The sequence below is a fragment of the Haemorhous mexicanus genome, chromosome 29, assembly GCF_027477595.1.
Source record: "Haemorhous mexicanus isolate bHaeMex1 chromosome 29, bHaeMex1.pri, whole genome shotgun sequence".
Lineage (NCBI taxonomy): Eukaryota > Metazoa > Chordata > Aves > Passeriformes > Fringillidae > Haemorhous > Haemorhous mexicanus.
This window is the reverse complement of record NC_082369.1, coordinates 2,058,269-2,075,963: the sequence shown is the minus strand read 5'-3', so window position 1 is coordinate 2,075,963 and position 17,695 is coordinate 2,058,269. Positions and strand designations below refer to the sequence as shown.

The 17,695-nt window shown below is 48.7% G+C and overlaps 1 protein-coding gene across 2 annotated transcripts in view; it reads left to right on the top strand.

The window, feature by feature from the left end:
• The first annotated feature begins 11,493 nt into the window (after positions 1-11,493).
• Positions 11,494-17,695, top strand: part of ELAVL1 (ELAV like RNA binding protein 1) — a 40,484-nt gene continuing 34,282 nt past the window's right edge. For both annotated transcript variants that reach the window (XM_059870097.1, XM_059870096.1), the window contains exon 1: positions 11,494-11,595. The gene's annotated coding sequence lies outside the window, so the exon portion shown is untranslated. The remainder of the gene's footprint in view (positions 11,596-17,695) is intronic.

Here is a 17,695-nt window from a genome sequence, read left to right as displayed (position 1 = left end):
CCTGCAACCAGGCAGTTTGTAAAGACTGACTAATGATGCAGGTCAATCCATGATATAACACTGAGGCCACAACTGATTAGACATGGAACTGAGATAAAGTCACATAAATCAGACAGAAAATTGCAGGCAAATAAACAAATAGCATATGAATTCCCAGCAATTAAGGATTTTATTATTGCAAAAATACTTCTTGCCCAGTATGACCAGCTGTTAGAAATGATCAATTCTGCAGCCAAATTGATAAAAAAATATTTTATTAATTTATTAGATCCACAACCAAAAAATAAATAGAATATTATAAAACCGCCACAGCCAAGACAGCGTCAACCCCGGACTTTGACGCTGGGTGAACTTGGGACAGACCAACGTAGTGTCAGCGTCTCCCCAGAGTGTCACACCAACTGCTCCAGGTAGCCAGCTTATATACAGTTTGTTCTGCCTGGAGCAGAAATGATGTCAGATTTCTGTAAGTTCCTACATATGTATAACGGGGACTGTACAGATTCAGTCCCGTACAAAAGTCAGTCCATAGGTTTGGATGGCTGTCTGGGCTCCTCAAAATTGTCTTCCTTTCAGCTGTAGCCAGGACTGTTGCTGCTTTTTCGATGTAATCTCTCCCAGGAGTTGTTTGGTGAATGTTCTGGACATTCTTGGGAAATGGTCACTGATCACCCAGGAAAGGCTCATTCACTCGTTAATGGTCATGATTTGATCTCTGAGTCCAGGAAATCTTTTGAAAATGAAAAGCCCTGCTTCTGGCCATGGGGGTCAGATGCATGGTTGGATCTTTACAATTTTCATACAATTTCCAAAGCATGAATTATCTACATCATATACTACACCAGCCCAAATCTGTAATCTTAGTATGCTACAAAATAACAAGTAAACGCTGGATTTTTGTAGGTATTGTTTCAGTTACTGTCTCAGTTTGGAGACAAATTAAGGAGAAAACGCTCTGAAATGAGTGTTTCCTCTAAAGAGAAGGGTACCAGTAATCCTTTTTGCTAATGCGAAATGAAAACCAGTGGGTGAAAGTGAAAAAATCCCAAACTGTTTATTTACGAAGAAAAAACCCAAGAAGGTTCCCGCAAGGCACACAAAACAACTGTACAAATGCCAGATGTGGGAGTTTCAAACCTTAACCCACATCCCCCAGCAGGGCGCTGGCCAGGAAGCGGCAATGGCGGCTGCCACCCTGTGTCTCAGGGAATGGGAGGAACAGGAGCAAATGCAGCCACTCGGGAGGAATAGACGGGAACCTTTCTGGCACTGGACTCTTCCTCACAGCAAGAATAATTTGTGGTTTTTAGAGTCTTCTCGTGTTGGTTCAGCTTCTCCGAGATCGGTTCAGGGTGGCCCAGCTCCCTGGACGGGCCGAAAAAACTCCAAAATCGAAACAGTTCAAGGAAAACAAACAAACAAACAAACAAAAGCTGCCAAGAGGATTCCCGGTACAGCCTCCAGGCTAGGGAACGGGGAAAAACCCCTTCTTGTTTGAAGCTGGCAAACAGCTAATCCAACAAACGGAGCAATGTGGTGTCCCAGTCACGCGCAGCCCGAGCACCCAGGCAGAGAGGATTTGAATGGACCCGCGCAGCTCCACGCCCCTCCTGGGCTCCATCTCAGAGCTACAGCAGCCGTTTTGGGGCACAAAGCAGACGAATCGGGAATAAAGCATCATCATAAAATCACCCCACCACAACTGCAAAAAAGATCTGTTCCTTCGTCTATGGGGACAAACTGGCAGCAGCTCAGACCCCAGGAGTTACCACAGCTATGCTGAAAGAAAATATAACCCTGCTGTTGCTACACCCTTTAGATCACTCGCTCTCAGTCCATTACTACTCTTTAGATAATCAATTCTCAATTTTTCGAGAAGAGAGGAGTCTCTCTTGCACTACAGACTTCACTCAGGAAACAGTAGAAACTTCTCGTGTTTCTGTGTCACGTGTGGCACTGCCTGGAGAACATTTTGCCATCGTGACTTCTTTCTTCTATATCTAGTGCTCTCACTACTGCACATGGACCAGAGCTGATTCTAGGGTTTTTCTCTTTAAGGATGCTTTGTCCAGTTCTAAAAAAGAGTACAGTCTCTTTCTTTTTGGGACACCTGTTCCCCCCAAATTTCACCCCCTGGGGCTGAGGGGTCTCTTGAACAGAGATCATCTTCCTTTTCTTCTTCTTTGAAGACGGAGGGCACCACCACCACCCTCCTCACCCGTCGTCTCTGTTCACACACTTTCACATCACCGCACTCTCCTGGCTCTAAGCCATTGCCTCCCCCTAGAATGCAGTCTCTGTGTCACAGGAACTCAAGGGTTTTGTCACAGCTATTTAAGAAAAGTCTAGCCAAAGGTCATTTCATCATCTCCTCCCACCTAGGATTCTTCTCAACTTCTCTCAATCTCACCAACTCCCGGAGGAATCAGCATTTGCAAGGTTTCCATCATCCCAAGAAGGGTTAAAAGTCCCAGGCTCTGCCACTTTGCTTCATGAACTCCCACGGCTGGCTGCCCTGCTGGGCACCCCCCCCCCTTCTCCTTCACCCGGCCGCGCTATCACAAGCACAGGCTGCTCTCTGTCTGTCCCTCTGGGGGGGGGAATGGGGGATGGCTGCCCGAAGCTTTCACAGTGCTTCTCTACTCTTCGGCCCAGGCCTGGCCTACCTCCCTCCGGCCGCATGGCTCTCCTCCCCCCTGCCCAGCTCGGAGCCAGGCAGGGGGAGGTCTGCTCTCTTCCAAGACCGGAACCCAAAGAGCGTTTCCTCTGGGAGTTCACAGCTTTTAACCCCGTGTTCTCAGAGGCGTATCCATGCCCTCAGTGGACAAACCAGGTGCCAATATTAAAATCTGAACACCTATTGGCGTGACCACACCATCCCAAAAAACTTCATTTCCTCTCAAACCACGACAATAGGACAATATGAGACAACAGAAACAAAGAGTTATGGATGTCCAGGTACCTTTTTCTGGGCAGCACAAAAAAGGACCCACGTTAACAGAGGATTAACCCTTAAAAACCATAACCTGTTGCATATTCATACACCTCATCCATGATGCATAAATTCCATTCAAACACAGGATTCTGTCTGGGCAGTGTCATCTTCTTTCTCTGAATCCTAACGGTGTCTTCAGGCCTGAGCAAGGTGGGAAGAAGTTAGTTTCTTCTGATACTGGGCAATAAATTCTCTTTCTCTGAAAGATTTAGGTGTCCTGTGGCTGCCATCTCAGTGTGAGTCCTTTCTTTAAAAAAAGTATCTTACATAGCATAGTTTCTATTTTAACATTTTATTATAACCTAAAACTATACTTAACACACAACTTAAGAGAATTAATACAGCATCACTTTCTAACACAACACATATAATATTCATTTTAATATTTGCAAAAAGCCAACCATAAAATATGAATATTTCACGTGCTAGATTTAAATTAAAACCATACCATGCAGATCAGCTGGGTCATGGCAGTGGGGAAGCTCATGCAGAAACCCAAAACTGAAGGAAGGAAAAGCATTAAGGTCCATTTGTTGTAACAGCCAACAGAGCAAGGTCCCTAAAATGATGCTGTTAAATTGCATGAGGAAAACTGATTTAAGAATGTGCTCTAAAAGCCTTTATCACATCATATGTTCTCTCCTTACCAAGGAAGACAGAAAACTATCAGAGCATTCCTCCTCTTGCTGTACCTCCATCTCTCATGCATATTCTGAGGCCATGGTTCACATCAACATTCAAATAATAGAGCTTTTATTTTAAAAAAGTTAACATTTGCAAAGATTTTACAAACATTTTATAGAGCCATTTGTTTCCATGCTTAGTTATTTAGCTGCAAAGGTGAAGTTACGTTAAAAGTTACTTCTTCCAGCTTCAGAATTTATTGAAATTCAGTCACTAGCAAAAAGTTACATTTAAAATAAAACATTTAAAAATCTGATACTAGTATCACGGCAATAATTGCAAACATTAGTTTCCATTTATAAGAAGAACCTTGAAGACAGAAACAAGAATCATCATGCCTTGTAAAGAGACTTCAAAACTGAAGAATTTGTACACCCAAAAATCCATAAACTCAAAAAGCAATGTGCTGTAAGTCTTTAAACCCTGACAGCTTTCCATCCTCCCAAGATACAGGATTCTGTCATTTGAAAAGAAATCTGTGTCTACATCAGGGCCTTGGCTTCAGTTTATTATCAAATTTAGCCCTTCAAATAAACCAAACCTTGAAGTGCGGGTAACCTCTAATGAGCAGGGTAATTCCTTAAAAAAATAAAGCAATGCAGAGGTGAAGGTCTTGTCACATTTATAAAGAGAAATTGTTTAGTCACATTGGCTTTTTCCCCCCCCTTTTCACACAGCACTGTTATTAAAAGCTGTTTTAGAGCTTTGTCTAATAGCTAGATAAGTAGCAAAGATAGAAACATCAAATGCATGAGCTTAAACTACAAAGCAGGGAAAAATTATTCTCTATTGCCCTCAGGCAGATCCTGAGACATTGTGATGTCACAATGAGAGAGTTTGACTTTTTCAGCAGCCCAGTGCTCACCTGGTTCAAACTCCATTGCACCTTTTCCTACCCCAATCCTCCAGGCAGCAGCAGCATCGCACATATCCACTGCTGAACTCTGACCGAAACGAGAGCTCATGTTGGGACACAGCAGACCGACAGTACAGGACAATTAATTATCATATAATTGTCATATAAGACAGGTGAGAGTTACCCACATCACAGCCAGCTCAGCAAGCTGAAGAGAAAGGATGGAAAGGGCCTGTCAGCACCATACTGGGATGTGACACCACCTGAAGGCCATGCTGGAGGAGCCCGGGGCCATTTGGAATCAGTCTGGGCCACAGCTGAGTGCTCACACGTGATCATGGGGGGTGATATGCCTCAGCTTCAGCTGGGGATGAATTTTCCCCAGGAGCTCCAGTGATTTGCAGCATCTCCAAGCTGTTCTTGTGGGAGATTTTTGAGAGATTGTGCTTGGCTTCTGTCATGGAATCTTATAAAATTTTGCCAGAGGAAGTTTAAACTGGATATTAGGGAAAGGTTCTTCCCCTAGTGGGTAGTCAAGCACTGAACAGGTTCCCCAGGGAATGGTAACAGGCCCTAGGCTGCCAGAGCGCCAGGAGTATTTGGACAGCAATACCCAGGGGGAAATAGTTGAGGTGTCCTGTGCAGGGCCAGGAGTTGGACTTAATGATCCATTTGCTCCCTTCCTATTCAGGAGGTTCTATGAAACTACGATGCTATGAAATAATATATTCAAATGATATTTATTTTGTAAGCCATTTAAAGCAGATAAATCAATTAAGGCTTAGCCAGCCTTTGAATACAAATTCGTGATGTCAGACAGAGCTGGTGCTGCCCAACTGAGAACTCTGAGGATTTTAGAACACTTAGTTCAGATACAGAATCCCTCACACACTGAGGCTAGGGCTCTCAGCCTCCAGGAGCTCCCTCGGGCATCCCAACCCACAGGAAGAGTCCTCAGCTGCAGACCTACTGCTCCAAGGAGGGCTGACCCCACTGACAGCCTGGCAGGGCTCCACCACAGCCTGGTCAGATCTGACCGATGGTCAGGAACGGTCATGCTCACCCTCCCTGGTGGGCTCTGACCTGCTGCGCACCACAGCCACTCCGAAACGTCGTGGGGTTCAGCCTGCACAGAGAGGTCAGTGATTCATCCCTGAAGCCATGCCACAGCTCAGGCCAATCCACGACCCTGCTGGGGGAGCACCTGCACAGGTGCTGAGGACATGGTCTCCTGACAACTCTAACACCTAGCAAGCTCCTGACTGGATGACTGGAATTTCTGAAGTTAACCCCTTTGAGAGCCACAGCTAATGTGGGTCATGTGAGCAGACATTCTTAACACACTCCAGCTATTCAGAAAAGTGTTCAGCATGTAAACACAAACCATATTGTTGGAAACAGGAGCAAAATATCCCAGCCATCAGCAGTACCACTGGACAGCCACACACATGTGACACAGCAGCCAGCACAGCCTCACACTGACCAGCTCCACATCCTCCTGCTGTTGTTGCCCAGGGCTGGGGCAGCTCTGCAGGTGGGGTCTCACCTGAGCACAGGGGCAGAGGGGCAGAATCCCCCCCTCCCCTGCTGCCCACGCTGGGGGCTCAGCCCAGCACGGGGGGGTTTCTGGGTCAGTGCCCATGGCCAGGGCAGGCTGAGCCTCTCACCCACCAACACCACAAGTGCTTCCCCCAGGGCTGTTCCTGATCCGTTCTCTGGGTTTGTGATTGGAATGCTTGATCTCAAGACTAATAAACCACTCTCCAATAACATTATTAAAGCACACATCAGGCTCTTCAAAACTCCTGACTGCTAGTTCATACTAGCACACATAGTGCCATAGTGAGTGGTAGGTTTTGTCAAACATTCAAAAGTATCAAAAAAACAGGTGCTTTCCCTAAGCTGTTGGGGAAACAAAAAAAGTAAATTAATCAGCGTGTTTACTGTGCATTTTACTACTGCTTAATATCTTCCTGGAAAATGGGGACTGAAAAATTATAATAAATGTAATTAATATTGTCTGACAGTGTGACAAAGTATTTTTCACACCAACAGCTCACTGGACAGATACAACTATGCTACAAATTCATTCACGACCAGAATAAAACCACACATAACCACAAGCTTCAGAAATTATGAGCTTGAAATAAAGATGACTCCGGGCAACCAGGAAAGCTTCTGGCTTGCTTCCTTACATTTTGTTGTTTTTCTGTTAAATCTTTTACCTGCTGATAAATTTTAAAGGAGATTATTTCAGAATCTAGGCTAATAGATGATGGCTGCTGCACAACAAACATCTAGGGGGGGGATATTTACAGAGGTCATTAATATATGAAGGAAAAGAGAAACCGAAGAAGAGTAAGGGATAAATCGGCTTCAATAACAACTTACAATAACCACACATTTAAATTGAATTAAAACTTTTCCACATCTATCTGCAAATGATTAAGTGTGGCTCATTTAATTAGAGCAGCTCAGTGCGGAGAAGCCTGAACCAACACGTTCCTCAGCCATTGTGCTGCTGGTGGCAGTGCTGCTTTAGGGCTCACACAGCCATGCCTGGTATTTTCTTCACTGACCTCCAGAAATCCAGAAAGAGTTCTCATACAAGTCACTGGGAATGTAAATGAGGGTGATCTTTCTGCAGCACAACTAGAGACAAACATGCTCCAGGTGACATAATTCACCTCAGAAGTGAAATGACAGCAGAGGCAGAACAAGAACAACAGTTACAGGTAACCTCAGGGAAGGTGAATCCCATGGGAGTGAAGCAGCAAGGGTGAGTCCATCCTTCTCCAAATGGCCAGAAGGGAATTCCAAAGAGGGCAAACTGCTCCAGACAGTGGATATTATTCCTCCTCAGAGGAGGAAATGACATTTGGAACAAAGACAAAAGCATCAAGGAACAGGACACCAGGAAGACCAAGGAGAGCATAAGGAAACACCACAGAAAGAGTTATCTAGAAGGATGCTGTCAGTGGAGCAATACAGGAGCCCTCAAGTCTGGGTGATAGAGCCACAAACCCAAAGATGAGGGATCAGAAAGGGCTGATAAGCAAAGCCTTGGAACAGAGCTGGGGCATGTGTTTAGGAGGCAGGGGTGAACCAGAGAAAAATGGAGAACAGGGGCTGAAAGCCTGTGGAGAGGAAGACACAGGAGAGTGAAGGTGAGATCATAGAGGTGAGGAATCAGAGAACAACATGCAAAACCCTGAAGAAGGGAAAGAAATCCAGACACAGAGGAGCCAAGGAGGGATAGCTGGAAGGTGCCAGGACACCTTTCCAGGGGGAATCATAGAATCAGGAACAGTTTGGGCCTGGAAGGGACCTTAGAGCCCATCCCATTCCACCCCCTGCCATGGGCAGGGACACCTTCCACTGTCCCAGGCTGCGCCAAGCCCCAGTGTCCAACGTGCCCTTGGGCACTGCCAGGGATCCAGGGGCAGCCCCAGCTGCTCTGGGCACCCTGTGCCAGGGCCTGCCCACCCTGCCAGGGAACAATTCCTGCCCAAGATCCCATCCAGCCCTGCCCTCTGGCAGTGGGAAGCCATTCTCTCTTGTCCTGGCACACCAGGCACTTGTCCAAAATACTTCTCCAGCTCTCTTTCAGCCCCCTTAGGCACTAGCTCTCTTTCAGCCCCCTTAGGCACTGCAAGGGACTCTGAGATCTCTCCTCTTCTCCAGGCTGAACATCCCCAGGTATCTCATATTGAATAAAGGCGGGAGATCAGGACGCTCCAGCACCCGCAGTACTCCTGTGCCCTGGGGTCAGCAGCCTGTGAAGGGCCAGTCGAAAAGCACCCAAAAAAATTCCACAGCCAGGCCAGCCGCTGCCGCCATTTCACTCATGAGGGCTCGGGGAAAGCGGGGAGGGCATGGGCGGGGCCATGACAGACCCCGCCCCCTCCACGGCCGCCATTTCAGAGCCGCGCCGGTGCTGAGGGCCGTGTTGTCCTGCAGCGCCCGAACAGCGCCACCGGAGGGGGTAACGGCATCACCGGGGGGTATCGGCGCCGCTCTCCGGAGCTTCGCAGCTTTCACAGCCACCGGAGCCTGGGGCCTTAGCGGCTACGGAGCCGGCACTGCCTACTAGGAGCGTGTGCGGAGGCTGCAGCTTACGGCTGTAACCGGAAGACTGCAGCCGCGATAGGGCGGCTTCTGGAGCCTCTCTGCTGTTCTGTGTGGCGTCTGCGCTTTTAGGAATCCACCCATCCATCCATCCTCGCCTTCTGTAACCTGGAGTGCCCAGCTGAGGGCACTTGGCTCCTTCAGCTGGAGCACAGGAGACTGAGGGGAGGCTCCTCGGGGGCTGCAGCTCCTCCCCAGGGGAGGCACAGGGCCAGGGGCTGAGCTCTGGGACAGGGACAGGGGGCCAGGAAGGGCTGGAGCTGGGCCAGGGCTTGGCATGGAGCTCAGGGCAAGGTTCTTCCCCCCGAGGGTGCTGGGCACTGCCCAGGCTCCCCAGGGAATGGTCCCAGAGCTCCAGGAGTGTTTGGACAGCGCTCCCAGGGCTGCTCAGGGTGGGAGTGTTGGGGTGGCTGTGCAGGGACAGGGGCTGGGATCAGTGATCCCTGTGGGTCCCTTCCAATCCAGGACATTGTGATTTTATGATTCTGTGTTTATTCACTGCCAGGTACAACCATTTGTCCTTATGCTGCTGCTTCCATCCATCAATTCCCACTGCACATTTCCCTCCTGTGTCAGAACCGCATTCACCAAGGGCTTCCTGGGTCACCCTGTTTTCACTGAGCTTTTTTCACGTATCAAGATATCCCACGAAATGGCATGACCAAAAATACCTGTGGCATTCATGTTGCATTATCTTGAGACGATTTCAGACATGACACTTGGCTTTACCTTGCTGACGTTCCACATTATCATGAAACTTTCAGGTTGATGTTTTCATATTGAACTGAAACACTGTAACAGACCATTAATACATAGCAAAAAGCATAATAGCAAAAAGAGATAATTCCTTTAAAAAACTGACACACTGTTTCAAAGGACACCTTTTAATTGCCAGCACATCTTAAATAAGTGTTTATGGTGATAGATGAAATTATGAGATTGCAAATATGCTGTCAAATGATAAAGGCATCAACTCTGTGCAATGTTGTGCTCATGGCCTCAATTTTTGAAGATTTGAGACCCACCTCATGTCCAAGAATGGGATTGTTAATTAAAACCTGGATGATACAAGGAAAACATCAAATTTGCAGTAGAAGAAAGCTGCCACTGATATGAATGACAATATTGTGATTTTGGGGCTGGCAGGATGAGCAAATAACAGATGCACAAACATCTTTAATGTTTTATGAGGCATTGAAGGATATTTCCAAACCTGTCAGGCTTGGAATTTTCATGTGAGGATTCCCCATCTGGCACTGAGAGCTATTGTAGAGAGGAAAAGAAAATGGCAATGTTTTTAACATCGGTCTTAATCTAACATCCTCAGTAGGCTCTTCATGGAGCTGAACATTAGAATCTCTGTCACGCTGTGTCCATTGCATATGGCAGAGGCTGGGCTGTTCCTGGTTGTCACATGTGGAAGATCAGGACATGGCCCAATGTAACAGGGCCACTTGATGGGGTTTCTGGGCAGTTAAACCAGAAAACATCAGTGCAACCATGTTGGGAATTTACCAGACAAGGTCTTGCTAGAAGGCTCATCAGGATAGGCAGAGAAAGATAATTGTATTTTCACTGAGTAATGTGCCATGTATTCCAGTAGACAGAGTATTTCCACATGTGTGCGTGGAAATACCAAAGAACACAAACTCCCATCTTGCCGCAATTCCCATCCTTCAGGTGAGATCTCAATCTTCTAGACTCGAGAAAGGAGTTAGAGAAGGAGAAATTTGATTTTCAGGTATGTCACTTAACTAAGTAAAACTCAAATGATGAGTTGTCTGTGAATGAAAAGGAACATCATTTATTGTAATGCAGAAGTATTCTGATTTTTCTTCCCCGAAGATGAGCACCTTAATGCAGGATTTACAGACCTGAAACTTAGATGTCACACACTAAGCATGCTACTTTGTACCGGGGTATTTTTGCAGAGTACTGTTGGCAATGACAAAAAGACTTCTTTTTCTGCAGAATAGCGGAATTTTACTCTCACAGATGTCTCCTGTGCAGGGAAAATAGGTGCAGATACAAAGGGATGCCCTTGGCTACGAAAAGTGAAAACAAGTGAAAACGGAAGAGGGAAAACTCTTGGGCAGCTGGTCCTTTCAGGGCGCTGCAGAATTTCTCAGAGCACAGCGAAGCGCTGGCCACCAGTTTCTCTGACAGATCATCATTTACATCTCATTTACACAGAAAGCATTTAATCTCCTAACCAGTCACCAGCCTGCCCGTGGGCTGTGCCCGTGGAGATTCCCTGTGCCCGGGCTCCCGCTGACACAGGCCCTCAGCCGAAGAGAGGCTCGGCTACCGGGAGTGCTGCCCGCAGCCGCCAGGCCCAGGGCTGCCGTGCTCCATCTCCCTCCCGAGCCTGGCTCCCTGGCACAGGGCACCACTCGCGTTTCTCCTGCTCCAAGAGCCCGGCCGGCCACAGGAGGCATGTTCTCCTCCGGGCTCCTTTCCACAGAGCAGCCGCACCCGCGGCCGGGGCGCACCGACCATTCCCGAAGCCCCGGGTCGCCCCGGGGAGATCACTCTGTTTACGTTGCCGGGCCCCGGCCCTCGGTCCCGGTCCCGGCCCCGGCCCTCGGTCCCGGTCCCGATCCCGGTCCCGGTCCCGGTCCCGGTCCCGGTCCCGGCCCCGGTCCCGGTCCCGGTCCCGGTCCCGGTCCCGGCCCCGGCCCCGGCCCCGGCCCCTCCGTCCCGGCCCCGGCCCCTCGGTCCCGGTCCCCTCCCCCCGGCGCGCGGTAGGCTCCGCCTCCGGCCGGCTTTTGACGGACGGGCAGAGAAGCCAATGGCGCGCGGGGCACGTGCGCGCGGCAGCCAATGGGTGTCGGCGGGCGGCGCGGGGGCGGGGCCGTGGCGCTGGAGCGGCTCGTTGTGTGCTGCGGACCGATCGCCTCCCGCTGCCCGGGTCCGGCCGCCGCCGCCGAAGGTGAGGCCGCGCGCAGGGCCGTGGCGCCGCGCCTGAACAGCCCCGGCGGCACCCGCAGGGCCGGCGCGAGAAGGAGCGGGTGACGGAGAGCGGGCGGCCGGGCCGAGGCCTGGGCCTGGCAGGGTAGCCCGGCCTGTGGGGGGAGGGGCCGCAAGGCACCGCGGGCCTGGGGCGGCGGGCGGGCGGCGGGATCGTCGCGGCTTGCGGGGCCCGCCGGGGTCGGATGAGGACGGGCGGGGAATGGGTCCCGAGGCCGCCGCGCTTGCGGCGGGAAGGCCGCGGGTTTCGCGGTGCCGCGATGCGCGGCGAGTCCGCGCCGCGTCTCAGGGCCTTTCTCCGTGCGGTTAATGGCCTCATCTTTCATGTTTATTTTTCCCGTGTCTGTGCAGACACAGCTTTTAAATCTCCCACGTTGGTTAGGACTGGCATGGCGTTGTTGACTGACGGTATCCGAGGGTCCATGCCAGCGCGGTCAGTGCCGGTTGGCATCGGTGCTGGCAGCGGGTCATCTGCTGGTGTGGCCAGTGCTTGGAGCCGCAGGAATCAGGGCTAAAGCAGCAGTCACTGCTGTTTGAGCCTGTGGGAGCAATTCAGTGCAGAGCGTTTGCTCAGTTTCAGCGGCTGGAGGAGGCAGGACTGTCCTGGGGACACTTTCTCGGCAGGACGCGTGAGGGCTGGCGTGGGACAGCCATGGGGAGCCGTGCTCCTGCCGGGTTCTGCATTGCTGGGAGTGCAGGAGCGTTTGTTGGGCACAGAGTTGTATCCGAGACTTGCTGGGAAAGGAAGCGCGGTTTGTTTCATGAGGACTTGCTCTGGGATCCTCTGATCACTTAATGAGGCATCTTTGGAAAACAAAAGAGGAAAAAGTTGGGAAGGGTCTTTTGTTAACGCCTGTTGTTGTTATATTTGATCACTTTTTGAGGTCTTTATAGTTTTGTTCATTTTACTCCCTGATGGTGGGTATTGACTGCTCCTGTTGCTTGGCTCTCACCTCTTTACGAGTTGTTTCCCTGTACTCCTGTTTTAACCACTTTTTTTTTCTGGAGCTGTGTGAACCGTTCTGTGACTTGTTACAACTAGGATGATGCACATGTTCCATAGTCTTTATCAAACCAGTAGAGTTGATGGGATTTCTTAGATTCCTGTTGAGTCCTGGGTTATGTCTCTGTGTGTGATGAATAATAAAATCAAGAGTCCTGAGCCTGTAAGTCTGTGCTGCATGAGATGTTACTGTGAGTGTCCTGTGTTTTGTTCTGAAGCAGAGTAACTGTGTATATAATGAGGCCAGTGCTCCTGTGGTTTCCATGATTCAAGGTGTTCAGGGGTCCGGAGTTACAGCTGTGGTTGCAGTAGGCTCTGTCCAGGCCTGACTGGAATATGAACAGGAACATCTTAAGCTGGTGTGATTGTTAAATGTGTTGTGTAGTGAATTTATAGCCCTGCTGTGGGTGGTTCTGCAGGACCAGATGAACTCCTTAGGGAGTTGTCTCGTGTGGTACCAACTTTGTGAAAACAGCAGCAATAGTAAGCACAGTGTGAATGGAAATGTAAAAGTTGTGTGTAGCAGCTTCTTTATCTGTGTTTGTTGAACAGTGTTTGGTGCTGACATGAACTTAATGGGAAATGTGCTCTATGCTCTGAATTCAAGCACTATTTTCTTTCTGTTTCTTGAATGTTCTATCACTTTTTTTTTTCTTTTGGAAAAAACCATTCTTGTCTTGACCTGAGACATGCCATTTTGCTTTCAGAATCCACCTCTTTCAGCTGTTGTACCAGCCTACTTTATCTCTTGAAGCTTTGGTTTTTGTCATGTTTCTTGCTTATTTGTTGTGAGCTCTCTGAATTGATTCCCAAAGTTACTGGTTGTCACTCTGATCACATGTGGATAAGCTGCCTGTGAAGCTGGTAGACTTTTAGTCACCAAGTTTAGAAAGCTCAAAAGCTTGCTATGTTTTTAGACTTCAAGAAGAAGTTCAGATATGCTGTTCTTTCTGCACTTCCAGATACTTTAGAAGCAGCCTGGAAGGCATTTAGGGAGAATGACAGGAGAGGTGATAAATTTTGACTTGTGCTGAAAATGATCAGGGTACTTCTGTCTGATGTGCTGTTCTGTATTCAGGTACCTGCTAGCTTCAAACTGCTGGCCTAAATGATCCATTTGAGTATACAACCTCATTATATGTAGGTGATGTATGCAAAAATAGATTCTAATTTATTTTTTTTTCTGAGGAGATAGGGTGGAAATAAGCTGTACTGAGAAGGCGGAGATGTTTTTCATGTGTCTGGGTTTGTTGCCTTTGGGTTTGTTTTTTTGTTTGTTTTTAAAATTAGTTGCAGCAGTATAGTACTATAAAGGTATAATTTTCCTATCTCCTACTGCTTCCATGGCCTCCATGTAGGAACACAGCAGCAAACCAGGCCCTCAGAGATGGATTTCCAGCTAGCTGTTTTGTGCTGGTGAGCAAGTTGGATGCTGTCTTTTTCTCCTGCTATTCACTTGCCTTCCTGCCGCATCAAGGTGAAAGTGTCTGAAGATGGGTCAGTGTTATCCAAGGTTGGATCAATGTGTGGAGCAGCTGTTGTCAGAAACTGTCTGGAGTCTATAGTTCTTATGTCCACTTCTTTTCATCTCCTGCCCTCTCCCTCAGAAAGGAATCATTCCCTCACAGCACAGTTGTCTTCAGGTGTCTTTTGTGTAGGTGAAAAATAGCCAGAGGCAATTTATGGACAATCTGATACTGTCTAGAAAAAGGAAGATAATAAATTATTTCACTTTTCTAAAGATCTGTTTATCATAGACCTGTTTTTTTTAAATACCAGTGCAGAAGGTGAGATAGTCCAGGCTTTGCAAAGGTCTTTGCTTCTTCGCTGCCTCTTCCCTGCTTAGGAACTTGCTGGTGTTAACTGGCAGCATCTTTGACCCAGGGGCAACAACTGTGGAATCACAGAATGCCAGAATGGCTGGAGTTGGGAGGGACCTTAGAGACCATTTCATTCCACCCCCTGCCATGGGCAGGGACACCTTCCACCATCCCAGGCTACTCTCAGCCCTGTCCAGCCTGGCCTTGGACATCTCCAGGGATGCAGGGGCAGCCACAGCTGCTCTGGGCACCCTGTGCCAGGGCCTGCCCACCCTGCTAGGGAACAATTCCTGCCCAAGATCCCATCCAGCCCTGCCCTCTGGCAGTGGAAGCCATTCCCTGGGTCCTGTCCCTCCAGGCCTTGTCCCCAGTCCCTCTCCAGCTCTCCTGGAGCCCCTTCAGGCCCTGCCAGGGGTTCTGAGCTCTCCCTGAAGCCTTCTCTTGTCCAGGTGAGCACCCCCAGCTCTCCCAGCCTGAGGGGCTCCAGCCCTTGCAGCATCTCCGTGGCCTCCTCTGGTCTGGCTCTAGCAGCTCCGTTTCTTTCCTGTGCTGAGAAGTGTATTGTGATGTGAAACTCTGAGCAGAGCCTGGTATCCTCTATCTGTCAGGGCTGGCTGTTAACCTGGGAAGATGGGGAAATGTGGAACTGGCAGCAGATGTTCAGTGTCTCAGCCGGAGGTTTCTGGTTGCCCTTGTTCCTATGGCTCAGGCTGAGAGGAGCCCCAGTCCCTGCCGGGTGTTGGACCAGCAGTGGATGGTAATTATGGCCAGCCTGTATCTGATTTCTGACAGTATCCCAATGATGATTAATTTTGTTCCTAGGAATTGAGTGCAGTTCATCAGACTGGTAAAGTAAGGTCATTGCTCTGAAGAATGCAGCTTATTTTTTGGCCTCAAATGCTTTTGTCTCTGAATAGCAATATAAGCATTGACAAAAATACCTTCATGATATTATTATATGAGCATGAATAAAAATGACTAAGGGAGGCATTTAAAACCCTTCCAGACAAATCTGATTGCTAAAACTGCTTTGCTGAAATATTAAAATTATAACAGTTGAGATTTGTTAGACCAAAAATGTGCTCAAAACTAAGTTTATGCCCAGTGTTTTAAAAACAACATTAAAAAAAAGCTTGAAATATGTTGTACTGAAACGAGTGATTCAGCATTTGGAAATAGAATTTGTGGAAATGCAGCAGCAGATTTTAGTAATGGCTGCTACTGGTTCTGAGCTATTTTTATTGGCAAAAGTGTTGGAATCTTAGGTGCAGTCAAGCTGAGGAGAACAAGGGTAGTGTCTTTGTTTCAGGTGTGCAAAAGGGAAAAGAATCAGAGATGAGATCTGTTACCTCTGGAAAACCCAAGGGGTAGGCAAGTAGAAAGGGTTTGCTTTTTTCCCCTCATACACTGTATAAATGCTGTTCTTGAATTTAAGAGACAATCTAGATTTTGTGATTTCTCCCTCCCCCCAAATGGCTTTTGACAATTGGTCAAGATTTGAGGGGAATTTGAAGGAATAGTGCATGAATGTGTGGTGAATCAAATACCAGCCGGGCTTGCACTGCACTGTCCTCGTCCTGTGGTCTGTCTGTGTGTTCATGGAGAGGTCTGTGCTTGTGGGGTGCAATATGCAGAGCTGTTGGGGTCATAAAAAGAGTTTGTATAAAGAATAAAAGGTGTTTTCTAGTAGATTATGGGGAAAGGCTCTGTGATGTAGAGAGGTCTGGATTAAGTAATGGAGAGAGATGTGTTCTGACTGTGGAGCACTAGGAAACTTTTTTTTTCCTTGGGAGGCAGGTAGGCCTTGGGGGGGGTGGTTCTGCCGGTGTGGCTATTCAGGTGAAAACTATTCTGTTCCTTTCAGCAATTTCAGAGAAGACAGTATGTTGCTTTTTTGTCCCCCAGTGTTTGTCCTACTCTGTTGTGATTAAACTCTTGCTTCTCAATCCTGGTATGACAGCTGCCTGCAGAGCAAGTGTTTGCATGACAATACTATGTTGGATAGTTCTTGAAAATAGAGTCTCTTCAGGCCCTTCTACATGTGTGGCATTGGTTTTGACATGCGTTTCAGCCTGGACATCTCAGCACCTCTGCGCTTGCCTTCTGGATTGGTTTGGCACTTGCCTGAATGTAATAGTGTTCTTTTGGTTCTGTTTCAGGTGCGATCTCCAAGAAACAGCTCAGCAGCTTAAGACAAGGTTGCTGCCTTGTAGTCAGCCATGACTCTGGGGGGGGGGGGCTGTCAGCAAATATCCGTGTGCTGGAGAAGCAGAAGGGCTCTAGTAGCCTTGAGGTTCTGCCTGAAGCACCCCATTTAGATTCTTAAGTCCACAGGCAGAGCTCAGGAATAAGCCTGTGAGACTGAAATGTGAGTTGCTCTGAAGCATCACTGCTTTTGGGGCTCCTGTTCATTTACCACTGAAAACAGCAACAAGGAGATTTCACCAGTCCAGGGACTCTGTTAGGCACTGTCCACTGAAGCTCTTCCTGTATAGAGTGTCCTGGGTAATGCTGACTTGCACTTCATTGCAAAGAAAGATGGAGGTTTTGGGTGAGTAGCTGGGTCAGCAGCTTCAGGTCTGCGTGGTTTAATGATCATGCTGTGCTCACTGTGGCCCATTGCCAGTGCTCCAGACAAGGTGCCACGAGCTCTGTGCCACAGCAATCATTGATCCAGGAAGAATTTCCCATCTTAAGTTCTGCACTAGCTAATCCATCATCCATCCCACCTGAAGAGCTGCCTCCATCTCTGGGGACCCCAGCACAGGAAAGACATGGACCTGTTGGAGTGAGACCAGAGGAGGCCACAGAGATGCTCTGAGAGCTGGAGCCCCTCTGCTCTGGAGCCAGGCTGGGAGAGCTGGGGGTGCTCCCCTGGACAAGAGAAGGCTTCAGGGAGAGCTCAGAGCCCCTTGCAGGGCCTGGAGGGGCTCCAGGAGAGCTGGAGAGGGACTGGGGACAAGGCCTGGAGGGACAGGACCCAGGGAATGGCTTCCACTGCCAAAGGGCAGGGCTGGATGGGATATTGGGAATGAGGAATTGTTCGCTGGGAGGGTGGGCAGGCCCTGGCAGTAGGTGCCCAGAGCAGCTGTGGCTGCCCCTGCATCCCTGGAGATGTCCAAGGTCAGGCTGGACAGGGCTTGGAGCAGCCTGGGACAGTGGAAGATGTTCCTGCCCATGGCAGGGGATGGAATGAAATCGTCTCTAAGGTTCCTTCCAACCCAGCTATCCTGGCTTTC